The 6000-nt window shown below is 31.7% G+C and overlaps 1 long non-coding RNA gene across 1 annotated transcript in view; it reads right to left on the reverse strand.

Moving 5' to 3' along the window:
- The window catches only part of LOC136834333 (uncharacterized), a 921310-nt gene that overhangs the window by 908682 nt on the left and 6628 nt on the right, over positions 1-6000 (reverse strand). The window lies entirely within an intron of this gene.

Genomic DNA, 6000 nt, shown 5'->3' on the forward strand with positions numbered 1-6000 from the left:
GCCGTTATTAATTTCTTTTATCTGCGTCTCCTCCCTTTTTTCACTGTTATGACTTTGTTGATTTCCGTTATTTTCAGCCCATTTCCTTTTAATACACTAATTTCTTATTACGGTTGCTTTGCCAGTTCTGTTTTGAACTCTGAACTATGACTACGGTAATCTCCTTCGCTACAATAAGGCTTGCGACTTCCTTTTATTCAAGGGCAAGGCTTCCTTGAAGACTTGCTATCCACATACCCCATAACTTTATGGCGAATTTTGGAAAGTGAGGACAAGCTTCTGTTTTGTACATAATCAAGATGAGTAAATCTCAAAAAGAGATGCAGACAGGACCTCCATAATAATTCCTGTGTAAATCATATTCAACGGAAAAAAACTATCGTAAAGTATCTCGTAATTTGCTTAGATGAAAAAAAAAATAGCGGCTGATTAAAGGTGCCATTATTGCAAGCAACTGCATGCTCTAAAAATCCATACGTTGCCCATATGAAGAGCGCAATGCCCCAGGATGGGGTGCCGTTGCAGAGAACTGCATCGCTGTAAGAAGTCACGCGTTGCTTAATGAAAAATACATTGTCTGAAGAGGCGGCGATGTTGTAAAGGATCACTCCAAGATAAAAATCTCGGTTTTTTTTTTTTTTAAAGAAGGTTTGCGTTTAATCTCGCGCCCCGATTCAAAACGTACGATCATCTGCTCGCTTTCCAAGGCCTTTATTAAATAGATACTATTGTTCCGCTGTTGAGAAACCGCCTTATCGGACACTATCTCGCTTGATCGCCGGCCAGCGTTGCTATTAAAGCACATTGCTCTTCGTTGCTGAATGCTTTACCTACCGTTGCTTATAATTAAAGTGGGTTTTAAGTATTTGACTGTGTGGAGGGAGGAAAATAGAAATTGAAAGTATATTTTTGCGCTCTAAAAGCACAAATAGTAATCTTCAGAGGTAAAACAGTAAAACTTTCGTCATTAAATGCTAGTTAAACAACTGTAATAATAATAATAATAATAATAATAATAATAATAATAATAATAATAATAATAATAATAATAATAATAATAATAATATCTTTCCTTTTTCACCGTTGGTGCATTATGAAAAATGATCTAGCTTTAAACGACCTCTGAATTTAAACAAAATATAAAGCCATAATCTTTCATCAGCATGCAACATATGACATTCATCACCGCTCCAGATTAAATAAAAATAATGCCGTTTCCTAGCTTAACAACATTACATAAGACTACTATAAAAATTAACGCTGTTAAAACAGGAAGTTTAGTAAGAAAGGATAGTTTGATCATAAGAATATTCCTTGCCTCTGTATGTTTGCCTTTATTATTTTTATTTTATTTTATTTTTTTTATTTTTTTCTGCAGAATTGGATTCAGCGCAAGGCCCTTCCAGAAACAAGTTTCTTACCTCAAAAGAAAACGAGTTTGTGCGAAAAAAGGTAACACTGAAAAAAAAAAAAGAGCGTAAAAAATTTGTAGCGTTAGTGACATGGGTTAATTAATTTGGTTGATCGATGACGTTGTAAGAAAACGAAATTAATTTCATAGACGCAAAAAAAAAAAAAAAAACAGCGTGTGAACGAAAATATCCGAGATTAAAGCTGTTGTGAAATCATAGTTTATGTTGTAGTATACAATACGATAATGGTCAACAATGGTTTTTTTTAAATATCCGAGAATATTACAACTGTTGTGAAACCATATTCTGTGTTGTAGTATACAATGCAATAATGGTCAATAATGGTTTTTTATATATATCCGAGAATATTACAGCTGTCGTGAAACCATATTCTATGTTGTAGTATACAATATGTGATAATAATAATCAACAATGATTTTCTTTTTGTAATGTCATAGACGTCTTGCCAGAACCCTCTGTTCATGGAATATGGAATTACTGCCTTGTATATCAAGGAACTTTATGATACTTAAGAACAAATATTATTATTATTTTTTTTTTTTTGTGTGTTGTATGTGTGATGCCTTACTTGGAGGTTTTTGCGTTCTTGAAAACGGTAATTGTTACGCTGCATGTCAAGGAAGGTTGTTATATTCGGAATAATTATTACATGTCATCATAAAGGATTTTGGCGTTTATATTTCCTTTTCAGAACATTCTGTTCCTGGAAACTGCTGTTCTCACATTGCATGTCATGTACACATTTTCAGTAGAGTAATGTGTGTGTGTACGTATGTTTGCTAGCCATTAATACACCATTAATGTAAAGTCGTTTAAGGACACCACAAAGCTCCATTTCTCATATGGTCGGGTCATAAACAAGGACTTTAAAGGACTCTAGCACCTTAGGGTGCGTACACACGGTCGAACAGTGTTCGTAGGACAAACACTGCTACCAGATAACAACAGGAAAAGTACAGGTGTGCTGATGACGTCAGAAGCGATCACCACGGACTAACATGCAACAGGGCCAGGTATGTAATGCATAAAATCAGTCTGCTGCAATGAATGAAATTTGAAGACCACAACACTAATGTTCGGCTCAGAGTTAAAACACCGCATCTTGACCGATGGCACCGGTTCCGAACTTTGTCTGCCGTACTTCGACCGGAGAACGGAGTAGAAACTATGGTATACATCAACATCTGGTAGCACTGTTTGTTGCCAGGTCAGTTCTCCTCAAATATGCGCGTATGACATCACCATAGTACCTTCAGTATTTGTCCGACGAACACTGCTCGACCATTTGTACGCACCCTTACCATCACTTTAGGGAAGTGACGGTGAAAACTTGGAAAGGCCTGTTATGGCATAAGACCGGCTTAATTTGAACCAACTTAGAACCACAGGCTTTGTTCGAGTTATTTATTTTTTTTTATTTTGGAGGGGACGGGGTGGTAATGAGAAATAACATTCCACATAATGTAAAGATAACGGAGTGCTGGGGAAAGACTAAAATGGCGTTAAGAAAAATAGAGCGAAGAGAGGAATGCAGCTGAGGACTTACTAAACGGTTGCGAGCAGACTGTAAGCGTTGGGGTATGTAACTAAGTATTTTGTAACGGGATTCAAGTAGGAAAGAAGATTGCCCATTAAATATAAATAGCAATGCATGTTACATACACACACATACATAAAATGCTCTCGGAAGCATGATTACAGGCCATGCGTGTGAGGGTCTTTTTATTTCCAGAATTATAATTTCTCTTTCGTCTGCGTTTCCTAAATTTAGCTTATTTCTTTCCCATCCCCCACTGCCGTGGGTCTTAAAGATTGAATTCATCCGCAAGTACATATGCAAAACCCTCGTCTTTGTAAAGGTAAAGTACCTCTACGAGATTAGTACGAATAACTGCATATTTATTAAATGGATGAAACTATTAGATTAAAACCGATGCCGTTAAACTTCCGAAGCATCTTGCGAATTTCCTACTTGCATCCCTGGCATTTTGTTGATTTTACCAATTAGTGCAGTCTGGGATCATCGGGTGTATGAATCTGCAAATGTATTTCTTTTTTTTTTTGAACAAGCAGCGATGCCGAGATGTTGTCATGCATGCAAAACAGTTCCTATTTTTTCATGCATAATTATTGTGCTCGTCAAGTACAGACCGTGGAATGTAAGATTAGTTGTGCCTTGTTAAGGTATGTTAATGGATTTAGATATATTTGCATACATATATATATGTATATATGTATGTGTAAATTATATATATATATATATATATATATATATATATATATATATATATATATATATATATATATATATATATATATATATATATATATATGTATATATATATATATATATATATATATATATATATATATATATATATATATATATATATATATATATATATGACGTCAATTATGTCTTACTCAGGTATATAGGAAAAAAGTTGCATAATATACATTTAGTAAAACTTAGTATTATAATAGTATATCTATTTTGCCAGACAATTCATATTATTGTGAAATTTCAACCTCTGTCTGTCTGTCTGTCTGTCTGTATGTGTATATACATACACATACATACATACATATATACATATATATAAATAATTGTAAAAAAAAAAACTTTCTCCAAATCAGCAAATATATTTATGACGTATTCTCTAAGAGGTACCAGAGAATACTTCCAGTCAGTTTACGTAGCATAATTAATGTATCAAATTTTCTGTCACCGTCAAAAGAATGCTAGGAAAATCTGGCCTAAGACAGAAATGCCCGGGCCTTTATGAAGACTGAAAATTTTTGTCTACTGTCAAAATGATTAAAAAATATTCGGAAAAAAAATCAAACAAGAGGATTCATTGATCGTATCTGTAAATTACAACATGATTTAATCTGATAATATCAGCTTGATAAAAACTGCTTATAATACTCCTAAAAAACGATAAACTAATAAGCGAAATTACATTTAAGTATGCTGTTCAGCGAGGGGACTCGAGAGCATGCAGTCTCAGGTTAAATTAGCCGTCAGTAAACAAATGGAATCTTGCTGAAATGTTAATTGAAAATGTTGGCGCAGTATTTATAATTAGCGGTGATTATCATGTTTACTTTTACACCAGGAAAATTCCAGGCTTTTAAGTTTTTACTATAAGGGTTCTGCGTTTATCTCACTGCATTATGCAAATGTGTTGTATAACTAATAGGCAAAGAATGATTGACATAAAAAATATGGTCAAGATACAGATAAAATGAAAAAAAATATAAAACTATCATTTACTAACAAACAATATATGAAAGTTTTACGAAATGTAAATAATATAAACTGATTGTATTTTACCACACGACGTAACGCCAACAACAACAACAACAACATCAATAATAATAATAATAATAATAATAATAATAATAATATAATAATAATAATAATAATAATGACGAAACAAATCCAAAGTTATGTATATGTACATATATTTACAGATAAAACAGTACAGACAGTTGTCTGTACAGTTTTATCTTTCAATATATGTACGTATACATAAATCTGGATTTGTTTCTCCATTTTAAGACTCATGCTACTATGAGTATTTTTTAATAATAATAATAATAATAATAATAATAATAATAATAATAATAATATGCTCTGTTATGAATCTGTAATAGCCACAATGACTTCTTGACTTCTCGGTTTCGTCACAGTCTTTGGATACACATCAGTGCTAGCCTTGGACCCAAATAATGAAACAAATGAAGAACTTCCAACGCCACTGGTAGCATTCGATTCATACACGATCGGAACTGAGATTCCTTCCTTTGTTTCCTCATTTTGGTTTGCAGGGTCCTAGTGATCGTCGCATCCAAAAGGGAGTGAGGGAAATCGAGAATTTAATATATTCGTTTTGTTTTACAAAACACACACACACACACACACACATATATATATATATATATATATATATATATATATATATATATATATATATATATATATATATATATATATATATATATATATATATATATATATATATATATATATATATATATATATATATATATATATGTATATACATATACATATATATACATATACATATAAATATATATATACACACATATATAAATATATATATATATATACATACACACATGAATATTATATGTATACATACACACACACACACATATACATATATATATATATATACATATATATATATATATATATATACATATATATATATATATATATATATATCTATCTATATCTATATATATATATATATATATATCTATATATATATATATATATATCTATATATATATATATATATGCTCATATTGTCATACACAGAAAATGTATAACGTTCATACTACTTGTCTGAACTGAAATGAAAAAATGTTTCTTTTTGTCAAGCGAACTTTTGGACTGCCTTTTTACATGTTACTTGCTGAATGCGGAACTTACCATTTCATTGATCCGCTTTGCAGTTTGGGATTAAAGTCGTTTCATGTTGTTCATTTTCCGTTGGGTTCATGCGCGGTCTTCTGTCATGCTCCTGTTTTTTTT

This window comes from Macrobrachium rosenbergii, chromosome 53 (genome assembly GCF_040412425.1).
Source record: "Macrobrachium rosenbergii isolate ZJJX-2024 chromosome 53, ASM4041242v1, whole genome shotgun sequence".
Classification (NCBI taxonomy): Eukaryota; Metazoa; Arthropoda; class Malacostraca; order Decapoda; family Palaemonidae; genus Macrobrachium; species Macrobrachium rosenbergii.